This window comes from Procambarus clarkii, chromosome 9, assembly GCF_040958095.1.
Source record: "Procambarus clarkii isolate CNS0578487 chromosome 9, FALCON_Pclarkii_2.0, whole genome shotgun sequence".
Classification (NCBI taxonomy): Eukaryota; Metazoa; Arthropoda; class Malacostraca; order Decapoda; family Cambaridae; genus Procambarus; species Procambarus clarkii.
Window position 1 is genome coordinate 35,038,562 of NC_091158.1, and position 11,900 is coordinate 35,050,461.

Sequence of the window (11,900 nt, forward strand, 5' to 3'; positions counted from 1 at the left end):
TTGGCAAACTTTACCTTGTATCTGTTTCCACCGAGTTTGTTTGGGGCGTTCTTCAACATATCAGCAATACTTGTCTCAACATCTCTTTCAGTTGCATTAGTGTGGGTGTTGATACAGGCTTCTGGAAATTTACAAGAAATAATTGATATATATAATTATAATTCACTTTGTCAGGAGACAAGAAGCCACAGAGTAATAACATTGTTGGCTTTTATTGAGGTGTTCCCCTGTTCTCCAGTCTTCCTCCGTCCCCTCGTCCTTCCCACCATTCCCCATTCCACAGTCCTCTCGTCCTTCCCACTTCCCCGTCCCCACATTCTCCCCACTATTCCCACTTCCCCGTCCCATCGTCGTCCTTACCATTTCCCCCTCCCGTCCCCTCTTCCTCCCCCACCATCTCCCATTCACCTGTCCCCAACTCCCCAGTCCCCACGTCCTCCCCACCATTACCCTCTCCTCTGTCCCCTCGTCTTCCCCACCATCCCCCCCTCTCGTCCTCCCCACCATTCCAAACTACCTCATCCGATGCATTCTATAATGGTCTGATGCTTCCATCAGAAAATTGGGAACATCAAATGATCTGATATTCCCATCACTGAAAAATAAGAACAGCTAAAAAAATGAAATGAAAAAAATAAAAAAATAAACTATACTCATGAAATGAACAGTATGGTAAACAACACAGCTCAATTTCAATGCAATGTCACACAAAATTATTAAATCGAAATGAAAATAAATTGAAATCTATGAAAATTCAAATTGTCGGAAAATCCGACACCATTTAATAATCATACAGACAGATAATATTTGCTGCTGTATTACCAACAAGTTACCCATAGAAAACGTAACTTGTAGTGGAATTACCGTCTATAGAAAACGGGATATCATCACCACATACTATTATAATTCACCAGCTATTCTGCTGGGAATTATTCTTAAATACATTAGTCTTTGGACTTTACCATCATAAAAACATCTTATATAAATTAACTTAATTATCAATATTAAAGTAGAGTAAATGTGACCCTTCTATCACGTTCTGAAATCTGGACAATGTAAGCCAGGCGTCAGAGTGGAGGAAGGAGGGCAGCCATTGTTGTTTACGAGACCAGAGGCTCACACGGGAGCAAATTCGGCTCCTGTTAATTTTACTTGGACGTAGTGTTATGGATACCAAAGGTGTACCATCTGTCAACACGCTGTCAACAAATCAAGTTAAGTGTTCTTTCCGAAACCCGTTTATCATTCATTAGTGGCCATTAATGTCATTATATAGGGTGACCCGGTTAGAACGCGAAATCGCCTCATACTAAAGGTAATTAAGCCAGGTCTTCATGTTCCATGTACTGTTTTCTCTGATATACTTGTCATATATAGGTATCTGGCTTCACAGCTAGCGCACTTTTGACAGGTCAAGACGAGGATGCAAGATTTGTGCACCAGTTACTGGGTGATATGGAAGCTACCTCAAAGAGGATAATTTGGTGTCTACACCCTAGTTATACCTGGTGGACTAACCTGCTGTACTATAAGATAAGGAACCTCTTCAATGTATGTAGTTACTGTAGTTTGATTGGCTGCATACATATAAATATAAACCCCCCTAATGTGTAGAGGATCGATTTGTGAGATTAAGAGATTATTGCAGAAATACAGTCCACTTATCATTATACAAATTGCTATCGAAGTATATAAATTAACGTAAATATAAATTCATATAAATTAAATAAATATAAATCTCACAGGTCGGTACCCACATTATTTGGTCCTTCGAAACCGAATTATTTGGACCTTCGGAACCGGAATATTCGGTCCTATGAACCCACATTTGGTCATCTTAGTTCCGGATGAGCCAGTTAACCAGTGGATTCATTAAATATACTAGTGCAGTGTTATTTAAACAAGGCCAGCCAGTCAAAGACAGCGGCGAAGCCTCGAAGGAGCTCAGGAGCCTCCCTCAACTGAGTTCAGCCTCATCAGCGGTTTCATGCACACCCACAGATATTTGGTGGCGTGTTATTTCGTGAAATGACAGCGCTAATATTGAAGCCAGCCAATTAGTGACTGTGTCGCGAGATTGTTCACGGATTTCGTGGTGTTACATTTCGCGAGAGATTATCTACGAATTTTGTGGAGCTTATTTCGCGAGGTCAATAATAATATTTAATACTTCTAGATAATATTAGAAGTTTCATAGAGGCTAATTAAGAGGCTATTATCAATAATTGTGTATATTATTTCTCCAAAATAGAGAATTATTTAATATATATTGCACTAGTGATCACAGTATAATATTTACTAATTGCCAACCCACATCAGGGTAGGATATGACTAGTTGAACTATTATCGTTCATCCTAGTCCCATTATTACCATAGTCAGTTGTACTATATTGAATAACCTAACACCATTAATGAATGGTCCAGACCCTATTTGGGTGTAATTTTTATCAACTCGAGTTGAGTTGTATATATAATAATTTACTTATGATCATTACACCTTTGAGTGATTAATTAGTGTCAATTCCATCCTAGGGTGATATAGAAGAGCTAACCTAAAGGTACTTCCAGTGACACTTGTTTATCACTCAAATCATTAGTGTGTATGATTGTATATATATAATGTGTATTAATTTTAAGTGCTAACCTCTAGTAGAGGTAGGATTATTGCCTAGTGAGTGCAGAATTTACCCTAGGCTACCATTAGTACTTGCTCACAATTTATGAGCCAGTGGTGCTCAATTAACAAGTCACCATGACTAATCCACAGAAAGCAAAGCGTGCTTTAATATCAAGCAAACGCCAACTAACAAGAGATCTCAACCAATATGAACAGTTGTTATATGAGCCTGTAATTAATTATCATCGGTTGAAAATACCACTGTTACAGATTCAAACCCAATTGCATATATTGAAAGCAAATAGGAAATCTTACCAAAATCAAGTCCACGATGATGTAGTAGTTGAAGATGTGGAACCATTCCTGTCTGACCTAGCACAATATGAAGAAGAAACTCAAGGCAGGTTGGAACATTTACACAGGATAATTGAATCAGAACAAATAGCAAGTACATCAAATAAAGTAGATAATGTTATGGATGATCTGGATCTTTTTGAGAATAAATGTAAAGCCAGATTAGATCCTTTAATCAACAAGGATAAAGCTTCACCCAGTAAAGCTTCACCCACTACAGCTTCACCCAATAATATACCACCAGAAATTAAGCAGTTTTCAGACAATTTATCCACAGTCTCTGTGGTTTCTGAAAACCCAATACCTGAAGCTACTAAGTTAACATGCCTCCAAACTAGAGGTGAAGCTGAACCAGTAGTAGAAAATGTAAATGAAAATAGCGACAGCACTAATTTCCCAGTCCAGCCTCCTAGGAATAATGCTGGCAATGAGAAAACTGTCATACATCTAGTACTACAATTGCTGGATTTACCTCAACCTGATCAGACTGCTGACTCATTACAATCCTTCAGCATGGAGTTTGAGTCACTACTAAGAACATTCAGACTTAAGGTTGATATAACTACTAGTGAATGGATGACCAAAGTAGTCCTTCAACGAAAATTGTCCAGCGATATACTAGATGAATTATATGCACATCAACATAACACCATCCTGACAGTACAGGACATCACTGAAGGTTTACATTCCATCATAAGCAAACGACGAGCAAATGAGGAAGTTAAAGCCTCTTGCAAGCCTTCAGAAATAGAAAATAATAGTCAATTAAAGGGTAAAACAACCACCCCAAATAAACATCAACCAATTACTCAAACATCAAGTTGCAGAAAATCTGACAATGCAGCAGCATCCTCCAAGCCTACTGTTACTAGTTCACCCAAACCGGTAACTTCCAAACGTGCAGTAGGCTGGGGGACATGTATGTTCTGCAAAAAGAAACATTCAACATACCGTTGTGCTAATTATCCAACCAGAGACACTCGTATTGAGCGACTCCAGGAATTAGGGAGATGTTCGAGGTGTCTCAAGTCACACAACATAGACTATTGTGATACCCAATTCAACACCTGTAACAGGTGTAGAAGAGGTAGGCACCATGCAGCACTGTGCAAATATACGAAATTAACGTATTCAAGACCCAAGGTGGAAGATAGCATTCCCACCACAGTACAGTACTGCAAGGTGCAACAAACAAAGAGTGTCCAATCGGCAAAGTCTAAAGGTAATACGACTTTGCCTACTGCCCAAATTACCATCCTGAATAAGAGGGCCAAGGTCCATACCCGTGGGTTGTTTGACCAAGGATCCCAGAGAACATATATCACCAAAAAGTTGGCAGATGAATTACAATTAAGGCCTGTAGCCCAGATGTCATTCAACATCTCAGGGTTTGTAACAGATGCAGGACCTCAAGTCTACCAGGTGGTACAACCATCAGTACGTTTAGGCAGGTACGTCTGTCGAGTACAAGCCATTGTGGTGGACAAAATACCAGTAGACCTACAAGTTCAAGGTCTGAGAGCAACAGCCAAATTCCTGAGAAATAGAGGAATAAAATTGGCAGATAATATTAAGTCTGATCACCTCACCGACTTCGGTCTCCTTGTAGGGACAGACTATTGTCATCGATTCATCGGTAGCCCTACTAAATATCAGGGTATAACCATGTTAAACTCTGCAGGAGGTAAATTACTCTCAGGCCCAGTAACAAGCCTGAGGAGACCTATGCCTGCAGATAAACAATACCAATAGAAATCTAAATTTGTCAGCTGATTATATTTCTCCAGTAGCATTATACTAAGGAGATTACAGCTGACTATACCAACAGAGGTTGATGTTAGTATCATCATTTAAAGCTGAAGATGAGTTCATGAGGCCTCAGTGGCAAATCAGTGAACAGTAGCCTAAAACAGCTACAAGTCACTGCGACCAATGTCACTGAACCCACTGCAGTCTCAGAACCATACTTTACTTTAATGATGAGCTATTCAATCTTCTGAATCAATTAACTAAATTAAACCCCAATAAATTTGATGACTGATTTGATACATTTATTATTTAATCAAGATGTATTCCATGGGCCTCAGTGTTTATATATCAGTGACCAGTTACCTGAACAAACTTCAAGTTATATCTATGTCACTGATCTCACTGCAGTCCCTGAATCATACTTGACTGTAGTACTTGATCACATTCAGTCTTCTGGGTTAAATAATAAGTAATTAGGCTTGAATATTAGCCTTTCAAGAGTTGACAGGGAAATGAAATCGCATTAGACTTCTAACCCCTGCAACTCTAGTACGGGACATCCGTCCTGTACGAACAGACACACAAATGTGTGATTACTAACTACTAACATCAAATTAATCTAATAATCCGAAGGAGGAGTATCGGTGTTCGTCTGTTCTAATCAGGACTTCGACCCGTGAGCAGCCCCCTGGGGAATTATGTCGGAAAATCCGACACCATTTAATAATCATACAGACAGATAATATTTGCTGCTGTATTACCAACAAGTTACCCATAGAAAACGTAACTTGTAGTGGAATTACCGTCTATAGAAAACGGGATATCATCACCACATACTATTATAATTCACCAGCTATTCTGCTGGGAATTATTCTTAAATACATTAGTCTTTGGACTTTACCATCATAAAAACATCTTATATAAATTAACTTAATTATCAATATTAAAGTAGAGTAAATGTGACCCTTCTATCACGTTCTGAAATCTGGACAATGTAAGCCAGGCGTCAGAGTGGAGGAAGGAGGGCAGCCATTGTTGTTTACGAGACCAGAGGCTCACACGGGAGCAAATTCGGCTCCTGTTAATTTTACTTGGACGTAGTGTTATGGATACCAAAGGTGTACCATCTGTCAACACGCTGTCAACAAATCAAGTTAAGTGTTCTTTCCGAAACCCGTTTATCATTCATTAGTGGCCATTAATGTCATTATATAGGGTGACCCGGTTAGAACGCGAAATCGCCTCATACTAAAGGTAATTAAGCCAGGTCTTCATGTTCCATGTACTGTTTTCTCTGATATACTTGTCATATATAGGTATCTGGCTTCACAGCTAGCGCACTTTTGACAGGTCAAGACGAGGATGCAAGATTTGTGCACCAGTTACTGGGTGATATGGAAGCTACCTCAAAGAGGATAATTTGGTGTCTACACCCTAGTTATACCTGGTGGACTAACCTGCTGTACTATAAGATAAGGAACCTCTTCAATGTATGTAGTTACTGTAGTTTGATTGGCTGCATACATATAAATATAAACCCCCCTAATGTGTAGAGGATCGATTTGTGAGATTATGAGATTATTGCAGAAATACAGTCCACTTATCATTATACAAATTGCTATCGAAGTATATAAATTAACGTAAATATAAATTCATATAAATTAAATAAATATAAATCTCACAGGTCGGTTCCCACACAAATTATCAATGCAATCGGAAATATTGAAATAATATCGCAACATAATATAGTGTGGTTGCTCTTACGTGCAACAGACGGTGCTGTTTTTCAAAAAAGGCATGGTTTTACCTGTCACAAGTGTGGCATCTATACTTATACTCACGAAATGAACGGTATGGTAAACAACATAGCTCAATTGCAATGCAATGTCACAATAACATTTAATAACAATAATAACAATAACATTTAAATATACTTTAAGATATAATCTAGAAGAAAATAAGAACATTGAAACGGTTCATGAACTCGATTTCAATAAAGGATACTATGGGGAACTTTGAAAAACAGTTAATGAGTATAATTAGACAGACTTGTTGCTAGGCAGAGGAGTAAATAATGAGATATATGGCAAATTTTGCAAAATATACGGCACACAAACATTCATACCCAAACAAAGCCAAATGCTAGGTAAGAACAAAGCAGTTGGCCCGTAGGGGAAAGGAGATACCCACAAGACTGGAATACAAGTCATTAACAAGCACACAAGTACTACACCACACAACAACCGCACTACTACCAGAACTGGACGAATCACTACCAAAACAACACACCCAAAATGGAAATGGAAATAACCAATCACAGGTCAGAGAACTACTGAGATTCTGTGACAAATTCTCGCTCAATCAGCAGATAACAAAACGGACTAGGAACAAGAACACACTCGACCTCATATTTACGAACAATGATGAGGTAATCAGAGACATTACTGTCTCAGACACTACGTACTTGGACCACAAGCTCATTGAAGTGCAAACTAACATCAATAACGGTAGTAGGCCCAAGAGAAACAACAAGCGAGAAGGGCTATTCAATATATTCAATTTTAATAATAAAAGGATAGACTGGGAGAAAATAAACAGGGAACTTACAAACATTCACTGGGAAAATGTTCTAGGTAATAAAAATCCTACACAAGGAAAAGCAAAAATCACTGGATTGTATTGGACCTATTCGTACTAGTGAAGGTTCATATACTGAGGATGACAAAGAAATTAGTGAAATCCTAAAAAAGCATTATGAGGACATGTTTAGCACTCCGATACAAAGCATGAAAGTGGAGGATCCGGACAACTTCTTTATGGGTGATATCCAAACCCCTGTAAATATAACTGATATCAACACGAGTGTGACAGATTTTGAAAGAGAAATTGACAATGTGCCCATGCATTCAGCCCCGGGTCCAGACTCATGGAATTCAATATTTATAAATAAATGCAAAGTGCCAGTAGCACAGGCACTCAGTATAGTGTGGAGGAAGAGCTTGGACACGGGGGAGATACCAGAGGCTCTTAAAGCAGCAGACATAGCTCCTCTACACAAGGGAGGTAGTAAAGCATTGGCAAAGAATTATAGACCAGTTGCACTAACATCCCACATAATAAAATTATTTGAGTGATCAGGAGTCAGGTTACTAGTTTTATAGAGACCAATGACCTCCACAATCCAGGCCAACATGGATTTAGAGCAGGAAGATATTGAAATACCTCTTACAGCTATCTATCATGTCCTCTACTTGTACAGTACAGCTACTTGACCATTACGACAAAATCACTGAGATATGAGATAATGATGATACTAACCTCATCTACTCAGACTCCAACCCACTCATATTAAATAAGGACGTAAACAATAAATTAAAAAAAAATCCACTTATTAATGTCAACCAACAAACTCACACTAAACATAAAAAGGACCTACAACATCTTACTTGGGAGCAAATCAACAAATGCAATTCATCTACAGTTACACAATGTTAACATCAGAAATAAAAAAGATGGTAAGTTCCTTGGTCTATACTTAGATCTGCCCGAAACGCTATGAGTGCTAGTTGCTTTACAAGAATGTATAACTTCAAGTCACTGTACTCTCCCCCAATGTACCTTCTTGTATATACTCTCCCCCAATGTACCTTCTTGTATATAAAGAAAAAATAAATAAATAAACAAACACATAATAAATCAATACTTACTAAATTTTGTCTATTATGTAGCAAAGAAGCAGGTCTACGGAAGGCTTTTCTGTTGAGTTCGAAGCCCAGATTACTCGTGGTCTCTGAAATAAGTTAAGATTATAAGTATAAAATTTATAAAACCAAATAATAAATCCGGTATTGCTCAATTTTAGATGCAGACGTACTGAATGATATATCAGACTGTTAGCATGGTATTCGATCTGGAAGGTCCAGTGTAACGAATTTACTCAGTTTCTATGATCGAGCCACAGAGATCTATAAAGAATTCTGATCAAGAAAGAGATCTGGGGGTGGTTTTAGATAGAAAACTATAACCTGAGGATCATATTAAGAACATTCTGCGAGGGGCCTATGCTACACTTTTTAACTTTTGAATTGCTTTTAAATACAAAGGTCAAAAAGTTTTAAAAAAGGGCCACTCCAAACAACAGCCTGGTGGACCAAGCTCCACCAGGCCTAAAGCACAAAGTGGTCCACTGGCACCGGCAACTTCAACCATAAATGTTCTCAAAGATTACTAAAAATGATTGAATTAGACTAGACTACAGTAAATTGGCAATCTTAACCGTGTATCTGTTTCCACCAATACAGTACATGCTTCAACATATCAGCAATACTTGATATGCAAATATATACACATATATCCATATACAGTATATACACATGCATATATAATACAAAAATTATAAAATTTACTTACTTAATATTACATTGCAAATATTCCAGGTTTTGAAGACAATTTTCTTATTGCGCTCAACAAGGTAAGGCTTGCACCACAGATTCTGTCAGGGGTGGAAGCGTATTAGCATTGTATAGAAAATATTTACCAAATAGTTTTAAATACATAAAACTACAAATAGTAATTATTGAATTATTACATTACGCTTATACTCGTACAATCTGTTAAAGTGTCAAATTTCTACATTAGACTACCATATTACCTATATTATTGTTAATAATGTATTGACAGATGCAATATGTATTAAAATTCTAAAAATAAGTCATGCATTATATACAATTTGTGGGAAACTGTCTGCTGAGCAAAGCTGGTGTGGGGGTTGTTACAAGAGTGAGTAATAATTAAAGCTGGTGCATATAACATCCTTGTCAGGCACATGCAAAAGTGAACACTTCCAGAATTGGAGACATGCAGAAATGTAACATGTGGAAATAGAGGCATGCCAAAACAAAGACATGCATAAATTCAAATTCTTATCTAAATAATTTCTAGTAATTATTATATAAATTATTCCATCAGTACTAGATCAAATATTCACAAAAAAAAGGAGAAGAGATATTTGATATTTAATACCATCCTCCTTTGGAAAGAGTAATCATGTCCTGTTGGACATTAATTATATGTTGAGATATAATCTAAAAGAAAATAGGGACATTGAAATGGTTGTTAAACTCTATTTCAATAAAGGACACTATAGGGAACCTCGAACCCTGTATTACAAGTGTAAGTGAAAATATTGGAAAAAATAATTAAAGCTAAATGTGAAGAACACCTGGAGACAAATGCTACACTTGCTTACATTTATGAATTGCTTTTAAATACATAGGTCAAATACTAAAGAAATTGTTTAAAACTTTTGTTAGACCACAGCTGGAATATGCAGCGGTTGTATAGTGCCCATATCTAAAGAATCACATCAACAAACTATAAAAGGTATAGACATGCCAATAAGTGGCTTCCAGGTTAGAGGCATAAAATGCCAAAACTAGATGGTATAATAAAAAGAAGATATTGTAAAAGGTAACCAAACAAAGATGCCACAGAAATATTAGAAAATTAACTTTCGCAAGCAGCGTGGTAAACACGGTTGGAACAAGTTAGGTGAGAGGGTGATGGAGCCCAAAACCATCAGTAGTTTCAAAGCATTATATGACAGTGCTGGGATGGGACACCATAGGCGTAGCCACAAATAATAGAATTTGGAGGTTCATATCACAATTTTTAAAATTAGAGATAAGGATGGTAATAAAGTTCAATGTAAAAACACCTATTATTAATGAATTTGTGAGAACTTCATATAAAATTAACAACTGAGCAAAGTATAGTACCATAGAAATAAAAAAAAAATGCAGCATGTTATTTTTTCACATTACATTTCTGTAGATTTTTTCCTTTGTTACTACGTGAATGATCCGGTTCAGTAGTGTTGTAGTAGTTGCCTGCAGTACCTGCAGTTTGTACCGGTTCAGTAGTGTTGTAGTAGTTGCCTGCAGTACCTGCAGTTTGTACCGGTTCAGTAGTGTTGTAGTAGTTGCCTGCAGTACCTGCAGTTTGTACCGGTTCAGTAGTGTTGTAGTAGTTGCCTGCAGTACCTGCAGTTTGTACCGGTTCAGTAGTGTTGTAGTAGTTGCCTGCAGTACCTGCAGTTTGAAACAAATGTTAGAGACAATAGGCAGATCATTGATGTATATAAGAAATAGGAGAGGTCCCAAGATGCTGCCCTGTGGCACTCTAACAGTTATTGAATAATAATTCATAATTTTTTTTTTGCTGCATTCGGATGATAAAAACTAACTACTGTAGTTCAATTGATAATATAAATAATAAATAAATACCAAAATAAATAAATACTAATATAAATTTAATAAATAAATACCATTAAACTATTTTCTGTTTAACTGTTAGAAAAAATCAATTAGATATATAAAAAGAAATAAAAATGATTACATGAATAATAAAATCTGGATTCCCAACTACAATTTATATAGATGTGATAGAGAAACTAGGTCAAATGGAGGAGTAGGTCTGTATATTAAACAGCACCTGACGTGCACAGAGCTACTAAACTCAATGTGGTGGTAGAGGTTCTTGGAATTAAGGAAGAAAAATAAACCTAATTATTATTCTAATATATAAACTGCCTGTTATAAAGGTTGAGGAATTCACAGACAGCACATACTGTGCCGGCATCGACTGCCGTGCCGGCATCGACTGCCGTGCCGGCATCGACGGCCGTGCCGGCATCGACGGCCGTGCCGGCATCGACGGCCGTGCCGGCATCGACTGCCGTGCCGGCATCGACTGCCCTGTTGGCATCGACTGCCGTGCCGGCATCAACTGGTAATTTAAACAAAAATAATAGGCACCACACAGCAGATTGATAGCACATATAAGAAGCCCACCACACACACATTACAACCTCCACCATTACATATAACAACCACCACCATGTGAGAAATCTTTAAGGAATTCTGAGCCTATGCCATGCATTCCAACTTCAGAATTGCTTTTAAATACATGGATGGCAAAATACTAAAGAAATTGTTCACCACTTTTGTTAGTCCAAAGCTAGAATATGCAGCAGTTGTGGGGTGCCCATATTGGGGTGCCGTCACATTTAAACCAACCAAGCCCACAAATACGTCAACATGGACCAGCATTACACAGTCTAACATACTCTGTCAGATGTAACAACTAAATTTGTGAATTCAAGACCTAATCTATTGTATAA

At 37.5% G+C, this 11,900-nt stretch overlaps 1 long non-coding RNA gene across 1 annotated transcript; it reads right to left on the reverse strand.

Moving 5' to 3' along the window:
* Positions 1–13: 13 nt before the first annotated feature.
* LOC138362957 (uncharacterized) lies at positions 14–9,216 on the reverse strand. The gene is made up of 3 exons (XR_011227935.1): positions 9,131–9,216; positions 8,428–8,510; positions 14–121 (listed from the first exon to the last, which is right to left on the reverse strand). It is a non-coding gene; the product is annotated as an uncharacterized lncRNA (long non-coding RNA).
* Positions 9,217–11,900: the final 2,684 nt, after the last annotated feature.